General features: G+C 47.7%; 1 pseudogene; it reads left to right on the top strand.

Moving 5' to 3' along the window:
* The window catches only part of LOC120674781, a 176,265-nt pseudogene that overhangs the window by 4,425 nt on the left and 144,522 nt on the right, over window positions 1-27,318 (top strand).

Genomic DNA, 27,318 nt, shown 5'->3' with positions numbered 1-27,318 from the left:
CTGTTTTACAAAATTGCATATGTTTTGACTGTTGAAAACATGGTTGGATAGCCACCCCTTGATTTGTTATATCCATTCCTTGACCACCTAGATTAATGTCTGAATGTGTTTTGTTTGGACGTTAATCGCTGCTAGAACGCTTAGGACCTTAAACACGATACAACTTGTTTTATAAAGAAAATGTGTGAGTGTATGTGGGAAGGGAAAACATGGAATTTTTGAAAGATGAGTTTAGACGGGATGGATGACACTTCTGTGTGAATTGCCAGATGGTGTGCTCGTGCCTGTGTGGTTGAGCAAGGAAGAGAGATATCCATCTTGTCACAACTAAGGACTGAGTTGGTGTGTCATCTCAGCTAACTCCACTATCATGCAAACCACTCGACCGTTGTATAGGCAACGGCTTAGCATAAACCCCACTAGTTAGTCTGATAGCCATCAGGAGAGCTGAGAGCAACGGGTGATCAAGGAGAAGGGATAAGCTCTGTGTGACTCATGCCCCGGTTAAACCTCTGTGATAGGTCAATAACCCCTTGGTGGATCCTATGATGGCTAGTCAGGTCTAGCTAAGGTGGGTAATGGCTTTGTTGGGATCTGCACCGACACTAAGGTGATCGTGCTGTGGTACCCCACTTGTGGGTAAAGTTGCACACCTCTACAGAGTTAAGAATCTATTCGAATAGCCGTGCCCACGGTACTGGGCGAGTTACGGTGTGGTCACATAACTAGTGTTTCTTCTGGGAATGGACGTGTTGGCATGAGTTGTTTTGGGAAAAATTGTCCAACAGTTGTGCCGTGTGCTACGGCGGATGAGGAGTCCGGTAGCAACTTAAAACTTGGATCCTGTGTGGATCAACTCTACGTGTTACTCGATACAAGAAAACTTGCTTTGAGAATCCTTTCTTTCAAATGAACCCTTGCATAAAAATTAGCTTTCCGCAAAGTAAACCCTAACCTTATCCTTGATATACCCTGTGCATTATATTCTGTTTATACCCCCTCCGTGGGTGTGGTTGGACTTGCTGAGTACATTTGTACTCACCCCATTCTTAATTTTTATAGAGGAAGATCCCGACTTCATTCCCGAAGACGTTGAGTAGGAGTCCGTCCTGCACCCAACCTTGCCTGTGGTTTAGGGGTCACCCGCAGGAGTTCCGTATGGCGCAAGACTCTGATGACCCCCTGTTCGTAGTTAATGTCGTCGTGTGGGTGTTAGTTGTTATCCTCGCGATAGTGGCGCTTCACTGCCCACTTCCGCTTAGAGTTGTATGGTGATGTACCATCTGATGTAATAAAAGTGTTATCAGCCTCCTGGGACTAATATTGTATCACTTTTAAGTCTTCTCTTATGAGGGGACGCTTCACCAAGATGCCAAAAATACGGGAATATCAATTCCCGAGACATAATGCCCCTGAAGAGCAATCTTCAGGTAGATATCTTCGATGTTTGGGGAGTCGACTTCATGGGTCCCTTCCCAATGTTGGAACAATGCGAATACATCTTGGTGCCTGTGGATTATGTGTCCAAATGGGTCGAAGCACTTCCTTGTGTTACGGACGATTCAAGGAGCTCCCAAAAAATGTTCCAGGAAATCATATTTCCTCGCTTTGGAGTTCCAAGAGTCGTGATCAGCGATGGAGGCTAACACTTCATCGATAGAACCTTCAGGAAGTGCCTCAGCGAGCTAGGAGTAGACCACCGGGTTGCAACACCATACCATCCCCAAACAAGTGGTCAGGCAGAGACGTCCAATAAGCAAATTAAGCAAAAGACGGTCAATGCCAAGGGGAAGGGCTAGAAAAGCAAACTACCCGAGGCACTATGGGCTTATAGAACGGCTTAGAAAACGCCGATCGATATGACACCGTATCAACTAGTCTATGGCAAGACTTGCCATTTGCCAATTGAACTCGAGTATAAGTCCCATTGGGCTATTAAGAGGTGGAATATGGATCCCCAATCAGCCAGAATCAAGCGACAAATCCAATTGGCTGAATTGGATGAATGGAGGGAGAAGGCCTACCACAGCTCTAAACTCTATAAAGAGTGAACAAATAGATGGCATGATAAGCATATCAAGATCAAACAGTTCAAAGCGGGAGATAAGGTACTCCTTTTCAACTCCAGTGTTTGCCTGTTTGGTCATGTAAACATAGAAGCAAGTGGGAAGGCCCCTTCTTAGTGTTGAACGCCGCTGACCACGGCGTTATAACCCTCCAGGATGATGACGGGAATGTTTTCAAGGCCAATGGCCAGAGATTGAAAATATTCCTCAAGCCCGAAATTCCCGAGCTCGAAGAAGTAGATGTCTACGAGCTTACCGAGATAGAATAATCATCTACGGTCGTCGCCGTACCTAAAACGTGCCCTATCTTAGGTTAGATTTCTCTTTCTATTTCTTTCTTTCCATATCTGAACCAAACCACCTAAATACCCGAGAAAGGAAAGGATTCAGAGAAGCCTCCAGAAGACGGGGGCCCACACCTGGCTAGGTGGGGCCGACCGGCCTACCCTAGGCCGGCCGGCCTGGCTCCGTGGCCGTTCGGCCTCAGCGTTTCGTGCAACGTCCCCCGTGGTTCAAACTTCATGATCCTAGGTGTTTGGAGCTCGATGAGATGATTTAAACCGAAAGGCTTCCCTTTCTTCCTCAGTTCACAGCCATTCACCAGATCTCATCCCGAACTTAATTCCTTTCTCCGAGATCACCACCATGGCCTCGCAAACCTCTCCTAAAACTCCCAAATCCGAAACCATGGACACACCCACTCCCAAAGCACCTTCCAAATCCAACCAAACTAGGGCTTCATCGAGCAGCGTCAGGATTTTGGAGCCAGTGGAGATCGCTGCATTTTCGCCATCGCCGCCGGCTGGCCAGGTGCGCCAGGCCCAGGCTGCCAGTCTCCCGGTTCGGTGGAGAGCTCAGTCCAGGGCCCGGTGTCGAGGGCCCTTGTGCGCTCCCGCACGCACAGTCCAACGCGACCTACCACAGGGGTTCTTTCCCCTAGGAATGTCGTGACAAAGTGCGCGGGGACGTCATCGGGAGGGGCACATGTCGCTCAGGTCGCTGCACTATAGATGGTGCAGCAGGACTTGTCCACGTACTCCCCGGAGTACACTCCCGCTAGCCCTAGCCCTCCACGCCACCTCGTGACCGGGGCAAAGGTCGGCAGGAGGAAGGTACTCACCCCTCCGCTGGATCGTACCAGCATGGATCTTCCGCCGAGTTCGGTGCATCGCTACATCCGGCCACCACCGATCCGTGGACCGATCGAGGTCCACGCCTACACCAACTCCGACGACGAGGAGGAGGATGAAAAGGAGCCCAACGATGTCGCTTCGCTCCGTGAGCAGCTTGCTGCTCTCCGACTACGCCTCAATAACATGGACGAGCGCGTAGCCGAGACGGAGATAGATAGGATGGAGTTGGGGGATAGGGTGGATACCCTTCGCAAGGCAGTCTATTCAAAGATCAAACGCCTTGCGAAGGCGACCGGGAACGAGGATCTCTATAGATCCCTGGATCCCAAGTAGGTGTAGGTTTAGATTAGTTTTAGTTTGGGTGCTTTTAATTTCCTTTATTTCCTTCATTTATTTACTTTGTAATCAACAGCACCCCCTTTTCCCTTTTGAATAAAATAAAGTCTCAAGTTCTTTCCTCTTAAAGGTTTATGTGGTTGCTGCACATGTGTGTGCCAACCACACCCCCTGCTATCACATTTCACTATTACGCAGCAAAATCAAATGAGGAAGGTGAACACAAGATGCCAGAAAAATTCGGACGAATTCCAGAGAAAAAGCAAGCCAGATGGCTTATACCAGGCCGGCCGGCCTGAGATTCTCGGAAATTCACCAAAACACCCTCACTGGAGTAGAACAGACCGAGCCTGAACTTGTGCAAAAGGGTCACCGAGAATGGCCACAGGCCAAGGCCGGCCGGCCTCTCCTAGGTCGGCCGGCCCCATCTGTCGGCCATCCCCTGCCCCCCTTCGCGTGCTCACAGTTTGCCACTTCTACTCCCTTTTCCTTCCTGGTTTCATGCAGTTTTATTCAAAATTTTTCCAACTAAAATCAAATAAAATACTTGAATGAAATGACTAGGAAGAATTGAAATCTATTTCACAACCACGGTATGCTAAGGTTTATTTCTTACGCAAGTACCGAAATGCCTTCGGAACTCATGTTTAGGATCACTTGATTGCTTGCTTATTGCTTTTTGTGATATAATGACATGAAGTTATGTTAGCTCTTGACTCAAGGTCTTGGAAGTTTTCAATTTGAAAATATAAAACCTAGCAAAACTCATATGCTCAACTTTACCAGTACCCATTCCAGAGCCATGCTTTTGAAATCCAGACACATAGCTATCCTATGCATTGTGAGCTTGCTCAAGTTTTGTGCCTCCAAAGGAGTTTAGATTGATTTATCTTCTTGGATCATTCACGTACACGTCCATCATCGCGAATCCATGAAATGTGGTTGCAAAACAGTGCTACACCCCCCTGAAAAGAAAGAAAAGGGTGAACAACATTCATGCCTTGTCTCAAAAAAAAAGAGAAGAAGAAGGGGGAGGTGTATAGTGCTCAACATAAAACCACCATGAGATTATATCCTCATTCCTCACTTGCATTTGATCCATAAGATGAGCATCTAGATTGCTATGAGACACTAGGTTTGATCTTGCAATATAAATGTTATGGATATGCAACATCCTTCACTTAGCTCCACATACTCTTTTGCAAAGCAAATTTTGGGAGGATTAGTGAAGTGTGAACAAAATTGAGTGAATGAGTGACTTGAGCAAAGAGAGTATGCCTTGGATTTATTTAAAAACAAAAGTCTTCCAAGTATTGCGAAACAAGAGCTAGTCATAATCTTCATCGAATTATTCTGGAGATCAATAGGTGAACATGAAGGTGTTAGCCACCCGGAATCCGAGGTATGAAAGGAAAGCTCTAAAATAATTCTTATGCATACCTGCGTTCGTGAACCCCAGACTTTGCTTGATCCTCAGGAATCTATATCGACTCCTTTTGCTCGGGACGAGCAAAGTCTAGGTGTGGGGGTGTGTTGGCAGTCGATTTCGATGATTTTTACCGCCAACATTTCTTTGGATTTCATACTTTTGGAACCGTATTACTATAATTTTTACTAACATTAACAAGTTCCACAAGTTTTGGTGATTGTTTGAAGCCAGGATCAACATGAGCAAAATTGGGCCAAAAAGGGGTGAACCCCAGGCCGGCCGGCCTAGGCCAGGCCGGCCGGCCTCCCCCTGCAGCACATCACTATGCAACTTCATGGAGGGTGGCCTGAGCCTAAGAGTGAGTCACACCAAGATGGGTTTGGCAAAATTCACAAGATAAGACCGAAAGGCTTGAACCAAGTATAGTTGAGGCCAAATCCAGTGACAACCCGAAGAACTAGAGCCCAACTCAACTTGTGATGCAATTTGGGCCTAGAGAACAAGTCGGTGCAACAGGAGCCTGAGCTGAGCCAGAGCCAGGCCGGCCGGTCTAGGAGAGGCTGGCCGGCCTCTAACCGTCACCGTTGAAGCTACGCAACTGCTACTGACCCCAGGAGGAGATCCAGAGTGTCCCTGCAAAGGTGGTGGCCACGCGGCCACATCCCCAGGCCGGCCAGCCTAGGGGAGGCCGGCCGGCCCCACCTGGCAGCCCCAACTGCCCTCCCTTGGAGTGAAAGACAAGCTCAATGAACTTACCTGCGTGCAACTAACGCTCAGCCCAGTACCGACCTCAGAGTAGTATAAATAGAGCACCATACCCCTCTTGTAACACACACCATTCTATAGAGAAGAGAGTCTCTTGTACACTTGTGTTGAGTAGGAAGAGAGTGAGGTGAGTGCTCTGGTGAAAGCCAAGCTGAAAGGAGCGGACTCGAGTTCTCTCGGTCTTACTCCACTTTTGTATCTGCCTCAGAGGAATTTATTTGAGTAAGTTCCTTGTCTCAACTTCAGTTTCTCGCTAGCTTTACTTTCTGTCTTAGTTACTTGTTAAGTACTTACTTTGATCTGCGGGATCCTGAGTCTGCGTAAGTAGCAAGTTCTGCTTGTTTGAGGTTGCTTTCTATCTAAGTACACGGTAGTAACAAGTAGCTCGAGAACTGTGGGCGTGGTGCCCATGCTTGGTAGCTACCGTAGGTTGTGTTCCACCCCACGGAACCGTTGTGGTAGTCGGTAGGTGGTGACAGCTCTATCCATCCTTTGTAGTCCACCATGTTCGGGTGTTTTCATAGTAGTAGTGCAGGTTGCCGTTGGACTCCCCTCTCATCCCTTTCTGAAGTCCTTCATCTTCCAACCGCCGAAGCAATCGAGTCAGTAGTTAGCTCGTTAACTAGTTAGAGTAGTAGGTTATCTAGAGTTAGGCCCTCTTCTCGTTATCTTCTTCTTGTTGGTTGTGTCCGGTTGAAGATCTCTAAGTTTGGTCGAAGCTTTACCATTCCTTGGATTAGATATCCCAGATATACTCCCTGGTGAAAGTTACAATCGGTCTCTGTGTGCTTGCGGAGTAATTCGTTAGGCTAAGGAGTGCCAAAAGAATGACAAAAATGTGTTGGTTGTAATTTAATTGAGCCTATCGAGCATTTGTTCCTGGATTGCCACTATGCGAGAATGGTTTGGAGGATGGTGTATCTGGCTACGGGATTACCCCAACCTAGATCAATAAGACATATGTTTGGATCTTGGCTTTCTAATCAGAATAATAAGTCTAGAAACTTCATTTGGGTTGGAGTCGCTGCTTTATGCTGGGCTATCTGGAGAACCCGCAATGATATAATCTTTGATAGAATTAAATATAACTCGATTCTACAGGTTATTTTTAGGGGAACGTATTGACTATGTTTCTAGGCGCAGCTACAGCGTGAGGGGCACATCAAGAACTTCATCTCATCGTTGAGCACAAGAATAGAGATGATGTCTTTATAACAAACCAATGGTGGATGGAAGCTTCCTTAGTTCGTTGTTCTTATGCTGGACCGTTGTTTATACACTCGAACGTTGTAATAATTGGCCGGATCTTGTATCCGTTATCTAAAAAAAAATGTACAACGCTCTGAGCCGTTGACTTGCATCAAACAAAACAAAATACGATTTGCATCAGCCGATTCAATGAAGAGAGAGAGTTGCCGTCGCCTCCTTCGTTGAATGAGGGGGCGCGTGCTCCGATGGAAGTCTACAGCTCCGAGGAACCGCTGCAGGAGCGGAGGCGAGTCGTCGCCGGCCGCAAGGATCGGATGCGCGCGCAGAATCTATTTTAGCGGCAAACGATCGCGCTCTCCTCGCCGCCGCACCCCCGCTCGCCGACCGCTGCCGGAAGCCCGTGCCGCGCCCCCGCTCGCCGACCGCTGCCGACGCCGTCGCGGCCGCGCTAGTCCTCCTCGCCGCAGCACCAGAAGCTAGGGCCGTGCCGCCGCTTGCCGGCCGTGGCCGACGCTGTCCTGGCCGCGCTCGTCCTTCTCGCCACCGCCCTGGAAGCCCCCGCCGCGCCGCTGCTCGCCGGCCGCGGCCGACGCCGTCCCGGCCGCGCTCGTCCTTCTCGCCGCTGCCCCGGAAGCCCCCGCCGCTCGCTGGCCGCAGCCGATGCTGTCCCGACCGAGCCTGGACGACCATGGCGGAGCAGCTCCTCCGCATGCCTCCCGGCCAGCCACCGCAACGGCCGGTCCCGCCGGCACTTGCCGTCCGTGGCCACGCCCTCTCGACCTGACTCGCGCTGCCGGCCTGGCCGGATCTGTCCCGGGCTCGCCGCGCCATCGCCGACCCTGCGGCGGCCACGCCCTCGCCTGGTCACGACCCACGAGCCCACCGGCCGGCCCTCACCTCGCGTGGCCGGAAGCCTCTCCAGCTGGCTGCGCCCCATGCTCGCGCGCGCTCTGGCCGGTCCAGCACCGGGTGCGCGCGGCCATCCGGGTCGACGCCGGGTGGCGGCATCTTGCTGCTGCTGCGTCGCCGACTCCAGGCCAGCCCCGGCGGCGCGAACCGGCGAGCAGGGTGGGCGCGGACTAGCAAGCAGGGCGGACGCGGGCCGGCGAGCTGGGGCAACCTCCACCCGCGATGCAGACGTGACCTCCTCCGTGCGTAGCTTCCAGTTGGGAGGCTCCAGCCCAAAGAATGAAGGACCGACCTAGATTCGCTGTTCATGCTCTAATTTGGGGAATTTGAAAGGAGTTCCATGTATTCTCGATGTAAGCAACACAATGACTATAAAAGCCAAATTATATACTAGGTCATCATGATTCATATGTCAAATAGTAAATTAAATAATTAGTAGACAGCTAAATAGAAAACTCATTGTATGAGCCGTTTATTTAGCTGTCTAGACTTTTGTACATGAGACACATGCGAGAGACTGTACGCGTAGATAAATAGTTTGATAACACGTGTACAATTTTTAATGCCCGGCCCGTGTGTTTGTGAAACACAGAGCAAACTATATTTACATAGTTTGATAACACGTGTACAATTTTTAATGCCCGGCCCGTGTGTTTGTGAAACACAGAGCAAACTATATTTACATATGTTTTTATTACTATTGACACGTGGCCCAGTTTTCCGTGTTTTTTAATTTACTCATGCAGCCAAGAATCACCCACAATGATTCAATAGATCACTTCTATCTTTACATATTTTAGATTTTTGAACACACCAGCGTTAGGCATAAAATCTCAGCTGGTTAGTTGAAATGGCATTAAGCTTCTGGTGTCCTCTGTGACAGGAGGGTGCCACAGAAGCTAAAAGGTAAGTTCTATAGGACAGCGATTCGCCCGGCGATGTTATACGGTGCTGAATATTGGCCTACAAAAAAGCGACATATCCAGCAACTGAGTGTAGCAGAGATACGGATGTTACGGTGGTTTTACGGTCACACAAGGAGGGATAGAGTATGGAACGAAGTTATTCGGGAAAGGGTTGGGTGACACCAATTGAGGAGAAACTTACCCAACATCAGTTGAGATGGTTTGGACATGTCCAACTGAGGCCTCCAGAGGCGCCGGTGCGTAGTGGGGTGCTAAAGCGTGTTGATAAGGTAAAGAGGGGTAGAGGTAGACCTAAACTGACTTGGGACTAGTCGGTTAAAAGAGACCTTAAAGATTGGGATATCTCTGAGGAATTAACTTTAGATATGAGCGCTTGGAGACTAGCTATCAATGTTCCTGAACCAACCTTTATGTCTTTTGGGTTTCATCTCTAACCTACCCCAACTCGCTTGGGACAAAAGGCTATGTTGTTGTTGTTGTTGTTTGTTATTGTTGAACACACCAGTGTTACAAGCACATAATCGAGCCTCCACAGAAATAATAGATGATCAAATCCAACTTTACTTTAATGGTAGCTATCACTGAAACAGTACACTACCGGAAACGGCTAATATGCCGTGTGCTAAATAGTTTGCCGTGTGCTAAAACACGGGCACACGGCAAACAGTCACTTTGCCGTGTGCCCAAAATAAAATACACGGCAAACCACACGCACACCTCGTTCACGTGCCACAAATGGCTAATATGCCGTGTGTGCAAGACCCAGGAACACACGGCAAAAATAAAACACACGGCATATTACCATCTTTGCCGTGTGCCGTCCTCAAAACACACGGCAAACCTCGTGCACGTGACACTCACGTGTGGACTGGCGAACGGAGGTGGACGGAGGGGCGACGGAGGTTGACGGGCGCTCAACTTTGCCGTGTGCCACAGTCAAAACACACGGCAAACCTCGTTCACGTGCCACTCACGTGCAAAGGTGGCGAACAGAGGTGGACGGAGGGGCGACGGAGGTTGACGGCGCTCAACTTCGCCGTGTGCTATAGCTTGGCACACGGCAAACAATACACTTCGCCGTGTGCTTTTTCTTGGCACACGACAAACAGTTTGAAAATTTTGAATTTTCAAACTCGGAACTTTTTCTACACTGCAGAGACATTGCTTGGTACTCTGTATTAAAGTTTGTTATTTTTGTCGTAATGTTCACTATATATAAAAATTGTGTATCTATTAAACGAATTTTTCGGATGAGTCAAAATTTGAACTGCAAGTACATAAAATAATAGAAGAAATTTCTTAGAAAAATGATATTCGTGTTTCTGAGTGCACAGTAAGAGCTCATGTGGTACTTGACATTGTCATTTCGAAAATGGTGTTCACAAAAAGTTCTCGTGAACGTAGAACCGAATAGTTGTAAAATTTTAAAAAATTCAAACGAAGTCTGAAAATTATGGGATTTGTCAATTTCTTATGCTATCATACATAGAATCTATGGTAAAAAATTGAGGGAGTTCTGCACGTGTTTGTCACGTACGCTGCTTATAAACTCAAACTTTCCCGAAGAAGATCTGGGTAACGGAGAAGAACACGGTTAAGTTTGTAGGGGCAAACACGTTCAAATTTGAATTTGGTTTCTACACTTTTTATATAGGCAATAGAGAACATAAATGACTTCATGTTAATTTTTTGCATTTTTTTTGGATCCGTTTGATAATTTTAACGTATTAACTACATTTATACAACTTTAATTGATATAAATTGAATTTGAACTATTAGTACATGAAATAATGATTTAACATGAGTGAAAAAATTATATTCATGTTCTTCGGTGAACTTTAAGGTCTTGTTTTCAATTTCAAAACAAATTTCAAAAATGACATAGAAAAATTTAAAAGAATATAAGTTTCATTCACATGAAATATAGAAATGCGTGTTCACCGTGTGCCTGGGATCTGGCACACGGCGAACTCATTACTTTGCCATGTGCCCTGGATCTGGCACACGACGAAGTCTCCTACACTTCTCACACGGCGCGCCTCTCCCACTCACTCTCTCTCTCTCTCACTCTCACCGGTGTCGCCCCGCCGCCCCTGCCGCGACGCGCCACCGCGGCCCCGCCCCGACGTGACTCCCCGCCCCGACGCACCGCCGCAGCCCGACGTGACTCCCCCGGCCCGACGTGACGCCCCACCCTGACGCGCCGCAACGGCCCGCCCCGACTCGTCGTCCCCGCCCTGATGTCGCCGCTCCGACGCCCCCTCCCCGACGCTCCACCGCGGCCCCGCCCCGACGCCGCGGCCCGCAGGGCGGCCACCCGGCGCGGCCCCGCCCCGCCGCCACCCCGACCTGGCGTGGACTCTCGGCACGGACCCTGCCCGCCGCCACCCCGCCCCGGCGCCCCCCGGCGCGGCCCCGGCCCGGCGCGGCCCCGCCCCGGTGCGCCTCTCCCCGGCGCGGCCCCCCTGCCACAGCCCCGTCCCGGCACGGCCCCTACTGCCTTGCCCCATCCCGGCCGTGCCGCTGCCCTGCCCCGTCCCGGCCGGCCGTCGGCGCCCTCTGTGAGTGCATTCTCAACCCCTCTCTCTTTGTTCATTTAAATTAGAAATTAGTTACAAATTTGTGATATTTTCTATGATAGAAATTAATATTTTATTGAAGTAATTTGTAATTTTATTTTAGGTTGGTAGGTAGTTGTATCTCACTTTGCCGCTCTCGCCACTGCTCGAGAGTATTTTGGATAGAAAATTGTATTGCCTGTGATGATATATGCTATATATATATTGACCTTGAGCTTGAACATAAGTGTTAGTCGAAGTGTGTTATTTCTGTTCTATGGATATGCTTATCATGGTTGTCATGAAACCATGTGACACATCCATGCCCAAGCAACAACTCGAATGCGATGATTAGGTCAAATGAATGGGAACATATCTGAGGCATGTTTGTTGGTTGTCGACCACTGTGCTATTTTATTTTTGCAGAATTTGAAACTGAAATGTTCAATTATTGATACTATGTAGTTTTTTTAGGAGAGGTTGTGGCACCGTTCTTGACTCGTCACTTTGCATGACAGTTAGGTGAGTCATCACAGACTTTCATTTACTTATCTTGTTTGTGCTTCACGTAACCTAGGCGTCTCCCGTTCGAAAGAGATACGGTTCGAAATATGCAGCTCTTTGCATATATGGAACCGTATGTGTTTTGAATTGTCCACGTCATTTGGACAGCCCAAGGGTGCGTAGATATGGTTAGTTTTCATGGTCAACTCCAATCCGGGCTAGAGTTTCGGCATCACCTCCCTGTTATTCTCCGGATACACAATCTCTTTGACAGGATGTGTATTTGGAGAGCAGCGGGGATGTGCTGCTGAAATTCTGTCTCGGCTAGGAGTGGATCATGGGAACCAACCATATCTACGCATCATCGGGTGGGATTAGGACCTATCTTCACCTATTAGAGTTTGTTAGATATCGTGTATATGAAATCGATTTTTAAATTTCTTGCTCGTATGTTAAAGGATGGATGACCGTGAGTGGATGTACAAGGGCTGGCAGAGCGAACAAGAGTATATTGAGTTTGCTCTAAAGGTCAATGACTTTTTGGAAAAGGCATTTGATAGAGGACAGAGTAGAATGCCGTGTCCATGCACCAAGTGTCAAAATAGGATACATCAATCACAACTCACTATGGGTAAACATATTATCACAAATGGGTTTGTGGAAAACTATACCTGGTGGATCTGCCATGGTGAAGCCCATCGTGCTAGAGAAGAGGTAGTCCGACAACGCATCGATGATTATGATGCTGATGCCGGTTGCGTAGACATGTTAGCTGACTTTCATGAAGCACACTTCGAAGAAGGACCTAGAGAGGAACCGCTAGAGCCTATGGCAAAGCAGTATTACAACATATTGTTTGCGGCACAGAAACCACTTCACCAGCATACCAATGTTTCTCAGTTCGATGCTATTGCACACGTACTGGCCCTAAAGTCTGAGTGTGGCATTAGTCGAGATGGTTTCGACAAAATGTTGACGGTTTTTGGTAGTCTGCTTCCGGAAGGACACATTCTTCCAAAGAGCATGTACGAGGCACAAAAACTTCTTCGTAGTCTTAAGATGCCATATGAGAAGATACATGCTTGTCCGAAGGGATTCATATTGTTTAGGAAAGAATATGCAGACGCAAATTACTGTACAAAATGTAAATCATCTCGGTGGCTGGAGGTAGATTCTGGTGATGGTCAAAAGAAACAGCTCAAAATCCCCGTGAAAATCGTACGGTACCTTCCATTCATACCGAGAATCCAACGTCTATTCATGACCGAGGATTCAGCACAACAGATGAGATGGCACAAAAACGGCAAACGCTACCGTCCTGAGAAGATGATACATCCATCTGATGGTGAAGCATGGAAACATTTTGACAGGCGTCACACAATGAAAGCTCTGGAGGCTCGAAATGTACGTGTTGCATTGGCAACAGAAGGATTCAATCCTTATGGAATGACGGCTGCCCCGTACAATTGTTGGCCCGTGTTTGTTATCCCCCTCAACTTCCCCCCTGGAGTTATCTTTCAACGGCAGAACATATTCTTGTCGTTGATAATTCCTGGATATCCGGGGGATAATATGAGTGTGTATATGGAGCCTCTTATTGATGATTTGCTCCATACTTGGGAGGAAGGTGTATGGACATATGACCGAGCTACAAAGACAAACTTCAAAATGCGAGTGTGGTACATGTACTCCCTGCATGACTTGCCAGCGTATGCGATATTCTGCGGCTGGTGTGTGCACGGGAAGTTCCCTTGCCCAGTATGCAAGGCAGCTATGAGGTTCATCTGGTTGGCGATGGGTGGCAAGTATTCTTCGTTCGACAAGCACCGACAATTCCTCCCTATTGACCATCCATTCCGATGTGACATCAAGAACTTTACGAAAGGTGTCGTGGTTGATGAACCTCAACCACAGATGATGTCAGGTGTCGCGGTCCGTGAGTGGTTACAGTCGCTGAGGGTTAAAGAAGGTGGTGGTTTTGCGGGTTATGGCGAAGAACATGCCTGGACTCAGAAGTCGGGCCTATGGAGGCTCATCTACATGGATGATCTTCTTCTTCCTCATAACATTGATATGATGCACTCGGAAAAAAATATTGCTGAGGCACTCTGGGGTACAATCATGAACATTCTTGATAAAACAAAGGACAATGTTAAGGCCCGAGTGCATCAAGCTAGTTTATGCGATAGACCAAAACTGAATATTCCGCCACCCAAAGATGGTAAAAAATGGAAAAAGCCTGCAGCTGAATTCGTCCTGAAGAAGCACCAAAGGAAAGAAGTACTAGAATGGTTCCAGACTTTAATGTTCCCCGATGGGTATGCAGCAAATCTAAGGAGAGGGGTGAACTTATCTACTATGCGAATCAATGGGCTGAAGAGTCATGACTACCACATATGGATTGAGCGGCTTCTTCCAGTGATGGTTCGAGGCTATCTCCCTGACCATGTCTGGTAAGTGCTGGCAGACTTAAGCAATTTCTTCCGCCAGCTATGTGCTAAGGAGTTGTCTCGGGCTGTAGTTGAACAAATGGAAAAATTGGCCCCTGTGTTGCTTTGTAAGTTGGAGAAAATCTTTCCACCCGGCTTTTTCAATCCGATGCAGCATATGATTTTGCACCTCCCGTATGAGGCACGGATGGGGGGGCCTATTCAGGGACGTTGGTGCTACTCGATTGAGAGACAACAAAAAATCCTTCGAACCAAATGCAAAAATAAATGCAAAATAGAAGCTTCCATTGCAGAAGCATACATTCTGGATGAGGTCTCCAACTACACAACAAAATACTATAGTGAAACCCTTCCAAGTGTGCACAATCCACCCACTCGTTACAATGAAGCCGAAAATGAAACGAACCTCAGCCTATTCAAAGGGCAACTTGGAAGTGCAAGTGGTGTGACTCCTAAGGCCTTGCTCAATGAAGAGTTGCGCACTATCATGATGTATGTGTTGACCAACCTAGTGGAAGTCGAGCCGTACATACAGTAAGTTCTCAACAAATTATTTCCTCGAGTATTAACTATTCTGCATCCAACCCCCTTTACCTCTCATTTATATAGGGAATTTACTCAACAATTCTAGCGTTGCCGAAGAGTTCCAACCCCGCACGAAGTTGACACCCTTCTTAAGTCCGGTGCGGGACAAAGAGCCCCCGATTTCATTTCTTGGTTCAAGCACAAGGTATAACAAATCCTCATACTTGTTAGACATTTGAAGTTTCTTGTCTGTGCGAATAGTATAACAAACCATCATGCTTCTACCTGCAGGCCCAAAATGATGCGTTTATGTGTCCCGAGTTGAGACAAGTTGCCAATAGTTGTGCCTATAGGGTCTTGTCATACTCCGGTTATGATGTCAATGGATATCGCTTTCACACAAAAAACCACGAGCAGAGTCGGCCTAATCGAAGAACCACAAATTCCGGAGTTTGTACGACAGCCCTTGATGGGGTCGAGTATTATGGCATAATTGAAGAAATCTATGAACTCACATTTCATGGTTGCAAACCTCTTAAGCCTGTCATATTCAAATGCCATTGGTTTGATCCTAATGAAGTGCGACGGACCCCTCATCTCAGCCTAGTCGAAATTCGCCAGTCATCAGTGTATCCAGGAGACGATGTCTATATTGTGGCTCAACAAGCCACGCAAGTTTATTATCTCTCATATCCGTGCAAAATCGACGATCGGCTTACGGGTTGGGACGTGGTGTACAAGGTATCACCACACGGTAAAGTACCTATTCCAAATAATGAGGATTACAACATAGACCCAAACACATATGACGGGGAGTTCTTTCAAGAAGATGGGCTTGAAGTACATTTTGAGATAGACCTAACCGGAGTGATCGAAATGGAAGTACACGATGATGAAATGGTTGATGACGAGGATGCTAATGAGGAGGTTCGTAATGCGAAGGACCTAGAATTACTTGAGCGATTACAATTAGGCGATGACAATGAGGATGAAATTCCACCTTTAGAGCACTGGGCTTGAACTTCTCGACTTACGTGATAGTGATGATGAGACATATGATCCAGCTAATCCCGATGAAGATGATTATTTCTAATACATGTATGATCCATACTAATTGATTTATTAATGTTACTTTTTAATTATGTTGTATTTTTTTCTTTCTCTTTATAAGATCATTTTGTATATATGTGCTGATTGGTTTACTATTTTTAATTGCAGGCGATTGAAGAAAGTTGCCGGGCGGCGGACTTCAACGATCGGTCGCCTCACTGTACAGAAGAATGATGCCACACTCGGATGCTGGTGAAGGCTCCGATAGGAGTTCCGGGTTGGGGCGAGGCAAGGGTCGAGGGAAGGGTGGACCCAAGAGGGGTCGAGGGAAGGGTGGAGGCAGGAGGCGTCGAGAGCCTTCGCCTATACCGCCGTCTGAGGAGGAGGAGGAGGTGGTGGAGACTGCCCAGGAGCAGGAGCAGGAGCAGGAGCGGGAGGAGGAGGAGTGGCAGGCGGATGCGCAGGAGGAGGGGGGAGTCGTCTAGTGCTGAGGAGGAGGACACGGCCGAGGATACCTCTACGCCGGCTGTCTGGTTGCGAGATCCCTCGCGACTCCCAGATAGGCCGATACCTGTTTCCTTGCACCCGCTGATTCGACCATGTGGGGATATGTAAGTAATTTGACATATTATTACTACTTTTTTCACTTCCTAACTCGAAAATTACAGTACAAACTAATATTTTCTCTTAATCAATGGTTGCAGGAGTTGGACTGTCCTCAGTGGCGGTGCTCACAAACGCAAGGTCAACGGCATCCTGGGTCTTTTGTGCAGGGAGCACTTCCCAGGCCTGGTCCACTATCAAGGACGATACGAGCTGGCCTGGACATGGGACCACTACATCGCCGCCAACAACGATCAGTTGGATCGGAGCGGCAGAGCCTTTGAGAACAAGGCGGAGCGGGTAAAGGGCGAGCTCTGGGTAAGTTTTTTCCACCAAAAAATGGTGAATACATCACATTCATTCAATATTTTTTCAATGATGACATAATCCATCGTCTTTATATGCAGGATTTTTACAGGTGTGATGAGGGATACGAGGAGCGAGCGGTGATTGTGGCTGACAATCGATGCATTAAACTTGTCAAGGACATGCATTATGAGGCGCAAGTTCAGTGCGTCATCAACTTTTGTGCACTTTTCCTAAAGCAGAAGATCGGGAAGCCTGAGGCGAGAGAGTTGAAGCTGACCCGAGAGCAATACTTACAAGTAAGTTTAAATTTATTATAAGATTAAAAACATCGTTAAATGTCTCTCTTCTTACTTGTCATGCATTTGATCACGTGTAGGTTCCTGCGTGGTGGTGTCGTAATGATACCGTGTGCTGGGAGCGCATAGTGGACAAGTAGTTCAACCCGGAGTGGCAGGAGAAGCACGACGCTGGCAGTCAGCGGCGATTACTAATGCCAGGTCCAGCGCACCATCAAGGCAGCCTCAACAACGACGAGTACAGGGCTAGATGGGTACACACTACACAGACTCATTTCTCTAATCTAACTTTCAATTCAGCATAATTGGTAATCAACTTCTTTCTTTTTTGCAGTCGTCCTCACATGAAGGCCAGGAGTGCACCCCATTCGTGGGATGGGCTCTGGCCCGCAAGGGCAAGGTAACATCCAACGTCACCTACAACCCTGACGACCCGCCCTCGACGTATAGCAACCCGTCCGTCCACAGTCGTATCCAGGCGTACACAGATATGGGAAGACAGGTCCATGGGCCAGACTGGGATCCGAGGACCCAGCCCCTTGATGGAGGAGTCATTATGATGGCGGGAGGAGGCAAGAAACTTGGGCGCTATTATATTGGCGACGGCCTTGTAGACACGGCCAGCACTCCCACCCTCTCCCAGATTCGAGTGAAGAGCACGGCCAATAGCCCGGCCATACGCCCACGGCTGTCCGCGTCGTAGCTCCAAGTGCAGGAAATTCAGGTTATTTCTTATTTATTCATAGTTCGTTCGTTTTGTACATATATTTGATTTGCATTGTAACATTGTCATGAAATATTGTAGAACCAAATGCTAGCGCAAAAGGCGGCATACGAGGCGGCCTTGGCCGAAGAGAGGAGATTACGACAAGAGAACGAGCAGAAACAGGCGGCCGAGATGGCCCAGATGTACAACTACATTCGAAGTCTTTCTGTCCAAATGTGTAATCTCACCCCAGCCTTCCCTGTGGTTCCTGCTCCTACTACTCCTCCGGTGAGTATCTTGAAAACCTTTTAGTTTCTTTTGAAATATTAGATACTTAGAGAACTTTAGACTTAGATATTGTGACTTATATTACTCACTTTACGATTTAGGAGACCTACATATTTAGACTTGTTTAGATTATAACTTGAGAACTTGGTTTTTGTCTCACCTGCAATTTACTATCTTACATTTTTTGCAGAATCTATCGGCGGCATCGAATACGCCAGACTTGTCGCCGGGCATCTCACCGACGCTCCCACAACAGTTGTTCCCACCTCAGTTCGGCGGCCCACCACCGTTCGACGGCCCACCGCAGCCATAAACTAGTTTATTTCAATATTTATGGACTTGTGAACTTCTGAATATGTATTTGTGAACTTCTGGATATGTTGTGAACTTGCAGGACTTTGCATTGGACTTATGGATGTGTTTGAAGTTATTTGTAGCTAGTTGTGATATATATATATATATATATATATATATATATATATATATATATATATATATATATTGTGATATATAGTGCTTGTGATGTTTGTTGTGATATATATGTGATATGTAATGCCTGTGATATATATGTTATGATATGGGATCCTTTTTACGTGAAAAGCAAAAAAAATAGGATTTGTTTGGTCACTTTGCCGTGTGCCAGGGACTAGGCACACGGCAAAGTGACCATACGGCCAGCCCTGGACACCCAGTTCGCTGTGTGCCTAGGCCGTGCACACGGCGAACTGACCATATTTCACCATGTGCCAAGACCAAGGGCACACGGCGAATATTGCAGCGTTGTCGTGTGCTTGCCGTCCGGGCACACGGCGAATCTGGGAGCGTTGCCGTGTGTCTGCCGTCCGGGCACACGGCGAAATGGTTTGTCGTGTGCCCGACTTTTGGCACACGGCAAACAAGGTCTTTGCCATTCCCGTGGTTGCCGTCGGCGCTTTGCCGTCGGCCACCGTCGGCGAAGTCTTCGCCGTGTGCCTACGGGTCTTCGCCGTGTGGCTCGGGCACACGGCGAACTTGTGGTCTCCGGTTGTGGTACATGCATAGGTTTGAATAACTAGTACTTATAGTTTGTTCATTTTTCTATCTCTGTCTCTATCTCTATTTCTACTCTAAAAAACCGTTTGAGGGACAGGTCGACAGGAACTTCGTGCGACCGGCGGCCGCGGCACAATTCGACTCGCGCTCCGCCAGTTCCAGCCGCTCCTCACATTGCGTCGCTGGCAAGTTTCAGTTTAGCCCGTTGATCGTTTCGTTGCCTGGATTAACGCATCGTCTCGCTTTCGGGCGATTTGGTCCGTCTACACTTCATCCTGAGCCATCTGTCTGTCAAGCCCTAAACCCTCCCGCCTCGCGTTTTGGCCGTCCCGTTCAGCGCCGCACCGTCTGCGATTGTGGGCGAACATATGCTGTCGAGCGCCGCGGCATCTGCGAGACTGCCAGGGCGATGGGCAGCGGGATAGCATTGCCAGGCGACGCGGCCGCATCGGTAGAAGGAGGGACAGCACGCCCCCGCGAGGCAGCGCCGCGGCAGCTGCGGCAAGATCACAGGTTAGGTCGATCTCCTGGTGCATACTCATTTCATTCATGTCCTTCTCTACGCCCATGCTCAGGAATGGATCAAATGGATCGCATATATATGTAGTTTTGATACTGGTGATGTGAGGAATTGGAGGGAGGTTGAGCGACGGCGACGAATTTGGCTGGAGAAGAAAGCTCGGCCGAAAAGGGGAAGAAGAGCGGGAAAGGATGAGATCAACCCCCGGGCGCGGGAAATGATGAGATCGACCCTCCTTCACCTCATTCTTGCATGCGTGCTTGTGTCCCTGCTCCAAATCGAAGCTTGCATGCGGCTTGCAGGGCTTGCATGAGATCCTGAATGTTTCTGAATCGGCTGCCTGTGTGCTGCCCTTCTTCCCCGGCCCTGAACCTGCACATTTGATTCCCCACTGCTACTGTCATTTTTATGTAAATCTTTGAGTTTAAAATAGGAGAGGGTACATTCCTCTATAATTCACATGCGATGTATGTCTTGATCTTGAACATCTTAAACATTGCTGAGTCATATTGTCTCCATGCAGGGTTTCAGTCTCGATCAATGTCATGCAGAATTTCAGTCTTAACAATGTCATGCAGAGTTTCAGTAGTTGTGCAAATGAAACTCAGACTTTTTTCAGTTAACTTCGTTAACCCATATTGAATTTCAGTAGCGCAGCACATCTCAAGTGACTATGGCTTGATATGTGGTTCTCACATTTTGTTCATTTCCCCAGATCCTAGCCATGCAAAGCGAATGGAGTGGCAATAAGGCATCTGCAATTATGTACAGCTCGGGCTGCCTTGCACGGATATACTAGCTGCTGCTCCATTCTGCTGCATGCATCGCTTCTTTGTTCAAGAGTAATTGCTGTTTTCGTTTGTTTGATTAGCTCATGGATGTGTGCCCCAAGTCTTAGGCGACCATCTGTTATTTCAGAAACAATATTGCCAGCATTGTTGGATTATATCCTTTAAACTTCAATTCCGGTCATGTTTATGTATGTTGGAACGATGAGTTGCTATTTTTGATCGATCACTGGTTGGTGCTTCTATAGAAAGGTTATTGTACACTAATATCTCCGGTTTTGTTTATACCTGCATTTGATCAATCAAGTTGAGTCATGCTGTTGGTGCATTCAGGAGCTAGGTCTTCAAACTTAATGTTGATGCAGCAATGTCCAAGAATTTAGGCATGGTTTTGGTCAGCTGTAGAATGTGATTCATTGGGGACATTCTTGAGAGCCTCCGCGGTGGTCTATGCATGATGGACTCCAAGATGCTATAAGCGCTGGCTTGTAGGGAGGGACTGGCTCTGGTGAAGGACCAGCTTCTACACCGCTTGGTGACAGGTTAGTGTCATGACCGACGGTCACTTCAAGTCAAAGGGCGCCAGCCACGAAGGTGTAATCGATGGGAAGGAGATGTGTGTGTTGTGTGAGTGGGAGATCGAGTCTCTCTCTCTCTCTCTCTCTCTCTCTCTCATGTGTGTGTGGGTCCAGGCGACCAGTGAGCGTGATGGGGGAGTGTAACCTAGGAAGTTTTCTAATGGACGAAGTGAACAATTTTGTTACGAACAGATTCATCGAGGTCAGGTGTCCTCTACCCCTATTCTCATCCCTACCAAATCCTCTCTTGAGCATTATCTCACGTCGCCGGCGATCACCGGCGGCCACGGGGGCGTTACAAGTGGTATCAAATTCACTCTTTCCTCGACGCGCTGCTGTTCAATTTATCGCCTGCGTTTCCATCCCCGGCCTGCTCTGCCTCCACGACGAGCTAGGTCTTCTCCACCGATCATCCCCCCGATCTTGGCGTCCATGCCCCGCCCACCGACTCCAAGTCGGCGGTGGCTACCGCAAACCAATGGTTAGCCGCTCTGGTGCCATCATCCACATAGTTTCTCACGCTGCTTAGGTCTGTAATTTGGTATTGGGTTGACCCACAGGTGATTCGATCGGTTCTGCATCACAGGCACGGTGGCGGGCGATTCGACGTTGTTCGTGGGTATTAGGTGCGATTGTTGTATTCCTTTATCTTGGATTGATGCTACTTGAGCCTCCCTGTGCGAGGTTACATCAAATCGAGCAGAGTCTCCTTGTCTGAGGTGCAGTCACCATCGTGCCACCCTAAGCCTTCCGTGCAGACCCAGATTCTCCTATCCAAGATGGAGGACATGTACCAACATGACAAGGAGCAATGGGATCATGTCAATGAGAATTTCAATTTGCTGTTCGTTAGGGTGGATTCGATGGGGGCTAATCAGCGTCATTTGGAAGCTCAGATGGATTTGGGCAACAAGGTGCTCGAGCAAATGCTGTGGAATCAGCAGATGTTGGCCAAGCAAATCGAGATCACGTGAGAAGCAGTGGCCTAGATCTCTCTGAATCAACAAGCTGCACTTGACAGGGAAATTGAGCCACCCAGTCCGACATTCACCAACAAATTAGGGCCTTGGTTCCGTCACACCAGACATCAACCATACGGTAATCCTTCTTGTCCTCATCCTTCTGGCAGCAGGTACAATAGGGTCTCTGATACTTCTGATTGTTATCTTCATGTCTTGCCTAAGATGGCTTGTTCCACATTTGATGGCATTAATCCTCGTATATGGAAGTCTAAGTGCTTGAATTACTTTGAGTTGTGTAACATTGATGAGGCATTCAGGACAATTGTGGCATCTCTGAGTATGGACTATAACGCTGCTAAGTGGCTGCACGTGTAAAAAAGAAGAATGGTCCGGGTAGTTGGGAGACTTTCATTGCAGCTGTTGAGCAGAAATTTGGGGTGAATGACTATAGAGATGCTATGGAGGAGTTCCTAGAGCTCAAACATACTACTTCAGTGGAAGATTATGCTCTCGCCTTTGAGAATCTCCAATTCGAGATTTCTATGGATAATGATGGCTTTGATGATTGTTCTTTGTATCTCAGTTTGTGAAGGGGTTAAAATCGAACATCAGCACTGGGTTATAGGCTCACATTCCTAAGACTATGGATGAGGCTATATTGCTAGCAAAGAGACACCAGCAGGTGTTGGAGAGAAGCAAACAATAGTGGTCAAAACCATCTACTCATCTTAAATTCCAAACCACTTCTCAGAAGCCTGAGGGTAAGACTGTGGGGCAGCAATCTTCTCTCTGGAAGGAAAGACAGACCCTTAATTATAGAAAGGCAAACAACTTGTGCTATTATTGTGGTGACAAATATGATCCAACTCATGCTGCAGTCTGTACTTAGCGACCTAAAGCACAGGTTCATGCTCAATCTGAGGAAGTGTTGGCACAATTGGAATTAGAAGATTCTTTGACTTCTAAGTTTTGTCAGGGAGATGCAATGAAGCTTAAATCTCTAGTAAAAAATCAAGTCATGTTGACTCTGGTGGATACAGGTAGTAACACAGTTTTGTTAGTTCTGCATTTCTGAAGAAAGTGGGCATTCAGCCTGTCCCTATTACTCCCAAGCAGGTCAAGTTACCTAATGGGGAGGCGTTGATTTTTTTTATCAGTGGGTGCCTAACATGACTTGGTGGTGTAATGGTTATACACTTCAAGGAGACATGAGAGTGTTGGATTTTTCCACTTTTGATTGAATTTTAGGATATGATTGGTTGAAACCCCAGAGCCCCATGCAGTGCTACTGGGCTCAGAAAACCATGGAGTTTGAATATAATGGTCATTTTGTCAAGTTGCAACTTGCAAGGAGTACAACCGTAGAAGCCGACAATCCAGGAATTACCTGCAGACCAATTGGTCAAATGCTGGAAAGGGAATGATATTTGGGCACTGGTCATGGTTCACCACCAGCCAGTGGAATGTGATAGGACTATTCCTCATGAGGTGATAGACTTATTGCAACAATATTCTGATGTTTTTGCTGATCCCAAGGGATTATCGCCTAGTCGAGTGTATGACCACACTGATCCCTCTTCTTCCTGATGTTGTACCTGTTAACTCTAGACCATACAGGTATTCCCCACATCACAAAGATGAAATAGAGCAGCAGGTTCGAGAGATGATACAATCTGGCTTTATGGTGCCTAGTACTAGTCCTTTCACCGGTATTGCTTGTGCAAAAGAAAGATGGCAGCAGGAGGTTTTGTGTCGACTATAGAAAGCTCAATGAGCTAACCATCAAAAATAGGTTTCCTATGCCTATTATGGAAAGACATATTGGAAGAGTTGTCTAGTAGTCAGTACTTTACTAAATTAGATATGAAGTCAGGTTACCACCAGGTCAAGATGAAACCAGAAGATGAGTACAAAACATCATTTAAAACTCACTAGGGCCACTATCAGTTCAAAGTCATGCCATTTGGGCTGACCAATGCACCAACAACATTCCAATGTTTGATGAATAAAGTGTTAGCTCCATTTCTTAGAAAATTTGTGATGGTGTTTTTGGATGATATTTTGATCTACAACCTTCTTTGTCTGCTCATTTGGACCATCTTAGGTAGGTCTTGGACAAGTCAAGGGAACATCACCTGTATATGAAGCTTAATAAATGTTCATTTGCTCAGTTGCAACTAGATTATCTGGGTCACATCATTTCATGAGCAGGAGTGCCAACAGACCCCAGTAAGACAGTTGATATGGTAGCATGGCCAGTTCCTCAAACAATTACTAAGTTGAGGGGATTCCTAGGTCTCACATGTACTATAGGCATTTTGTGAAACATTATGGACTGATTGCCAAACCCCTCACCCAATTCCTCCGAAAGAAATAGTTCTATTGGTCCCTTGTAGCTCAACAAGCTTTTGACACATTGAAGGAAGCTATGGCTACCACTCTAGTCCTGGCTTTACCAAATTTCATTAAAACATTTGAGGTTGAAACTGATGCATCAGATGGTATTGGAGCGGTACTTATGCAGAAGGGGCAACCAATTGCTTTTCTGAGTGAAGCTTTGGGAGAGTCTCACAAGCACATGTCTATTTATGAGAAAGAATTTTTGGCACTTATTATGGCTGTTGAAAAAAAATGGAGACAATACTTGCAGCGATAAGAGTTTGTGATCAAGACAGACCATAAAAGTTTGGCCTACCTAACTGAGAAAAATCTACACTCTGATGCGCAAAGGAAGGGGTACTTCAGTCCAAAAGTTTTGCTCCTCGCATCAAACTGGAAACCCTAATAGATTAGTTCTAACGGATGCAATGGTAGGACCATGGAAGGGAAGAAAAATAAAAAGAGAGCTAGAGAAGGGAGTTTCAATTTTCTAGGGCCATAGAAGGGAGTGTCATTTGTTTTAGGGCCTTACATGGAATTTCACCTTGCAATTTTGAGTGGTGTACAGAAAGGGGAAGCATAATTTAGCTGCTGATGCTTAGTCCAGAGTGGGCAATTTATTGGCCCTTCATGCAGTGTCTCAAGTCCAACCTCACTGGATACAGACTGTAGTGAATTCATATGTGACCGATGATAGTAAAGGCTAAGGAAATATCGACTTAGTTGTCTATACATAGTCCAAATGAGCAGGGTTTGAGTTTACAACAAGTAGGGATCCGATGCAAGGGTAAGATTTGGGTGGGTAGTAATTCCTCCGTGGAAACTAAACTCATTGCAGCACTACATCCCAGTGCAGTGGGAGGACATTCTAGTCAGCATGCTACTTGCCATAGAATAAAAAAATTGTTTTGTTGGAAAGGCCTCAAGTAAGATGTGGAAAATTTTATCAGGCAATGTCAGATCAGTCAACATGCAAAGCATCTGCATGCTCAACCCCAAGGATTGCTCCAACCCTTGCCCATACTAGAGCGAGCTTGGCAGAGCATACCTCTTGACTTCATTGAGGGCCTGCCTACGTCAGAGGGCTACACCGTGATTTTGGTTGTGGTGGATCGCTTTACGAAGTATGCTCACTTTCTTCCCTTAAAGCATCCCTATACAAATCTCATGGTGGCTTGTGTTCTCTTAAATACTATAGAAGATGAACAATTTACCCAAGTCAATGGTCTCGGATCGGGATAAGTTACTTACTAGCCATGTGTGGAAGGAGTTCTTCAGATTGTTTAGGGTCAACTTGGAGTTCAGTACTACTTACCATCCGCAAACAGACGGCCAAACTGAATGTGTAAATCAATGCCTCGAAATGTACTTATAGTGTACCGTGGGTGATTCCCCGAAGATATGGAAATCGTGGCCGACACAAGCGGAGTTCTGGTACAATTCAACTTATCACTTTGCATTGGGGTGCTCTCCTTTTACAGCTCTGTATGGCCATGAACCGTTTCTAGGCATTCCAGCACTAGTTTCTTCGGACACTGCTCTTGTGGTGGCCGATTTCATTGCTGATCAACAACTACATACCGAGCTGTTGAAGGATCATTTGGCAGAAGCTCAAGCTCGAATGAAAGTCACTGCTCATTGTCAGAGGATAGATGTTCACTTTCAGGTGGGCGATAAGGTGTTTTTGAAACTGCAACCATATGCCCAGTCTTCATTGATCAACAGACCATATCCCAAGCTCGCCAAGAAGTATTATGGCCCTCACAATTCTACAGAAGATTGGGAATGTTGCTTATCGTCTGGATTTACCTCCGTCTAGTTTGATTCATCCTACTTTTCATGTCTCACTCCAGTGATCAGCCTGGATGGGACTGATGTCGTGCCTGAAGCTATCTTAAATCGCCGTCTCGTTAAGAAAGGTAACAATGTTGTTCCACATGTGATGATCAAGTGGACAAAACTCCCTGCTACATTGGCAACCTGGGAAGATTTCTATGTTGCCTAGCAGCATTTTCCTCAAACGCTTGCTTGGGGACAAGCAAATTCTCCACAGGGAAGATGTCATGACCGACGGTCACTCCAAGTCAAGGGCGCCAACGATGAAGGTGTAATCAATGGGAAGGAGACGTGTGTGTCACGTGGGTGGGAGAGCGAGTCTCTCTCTCGTGTATGTGTGTGTGGATCCAGGCAACCAGTGAGCATGACAGGGGAGTATAACCCTGGAAGTTTTGGAACAATTTTGTTACAGAATAAATTCGATGGTCTGGTGTCCTTTGCCCGAGCCTCACCCTACCAAATCGTCTGTTGAGTGTGATCTCACGTCGCCGGCTATCATCGACGCCAGCTATCACTGGCAGCCACGGGGGCGTCATAAGCAGTACGATCGGACGAGCTGCTGCGGCACACCAACGCCAGGGTGCGGGGCTTGGTGGAGAAGCGGATGGGCGAGCAGCATGGTGGAGCGGTGGAGACCGGTGGGCAGGCGTGGTGGTTACGACAAGGACAAATGGACAATGGCCGTCTAGCGGGGATTCTATTTGTCGCGCGTGAGACTGGGATGCGATGCGTCGCGGAGGCGCTGTTCATCTTCAACCTCGCGACAGGGGGAGGCGGAGCAGCGGCGGCGAGCTAAGGGAGGGAGAGGGGTGGCCGGGAGGGGTGGTGGGTGGGCGGAGCGGCCGGCGGCGAGGTCGCCGCCGGCCGGGGTGGCGGTGGAGGCGGCGGATCTTTAGGGTTCAGGGTTGCCGGGGTCGGGTGGAGCTCCATGATCACCAGACCTAGAGGAGGGGGCCGGGGGTGGCGGCGGCCCAGCGGTGGAGGTGGGTTGGCCGGCGGAGGGCGAGGCGGCACGGGAGTGCCGCTAGCTGGGCGGGGCCGGACCTCCGGTGGGCGGTGCCGGCGGCGGGGGCGAAGAGAAGGCAGCGCGGCGGTAGCTAGGCGGCACAGAGGCGACCTCGGTTAGCGTGGCGACAGCAGAGGGCGCCGGTGGAGATGCCG

Source organism: Panicum virgatum, chromosome 5N, assembly GCF_016808335.1.
Source record: "Panicum virgatum strain AP13 chromosome 5N, P.virgatum_v5, whole genome shotgun sequence".
NCBI classification, from domain to species: domain Eukaryota; kingdom Viridiplantae; phylum Streptophyta; class Magnoliopsida; order Poales; family Poaceae; genus Panicum; species Panicum virgatum.
Note: the sequence above shows the minus strand (reverse complement) of the source record. Positions and strands in the feature narration are given on the sequence as shown.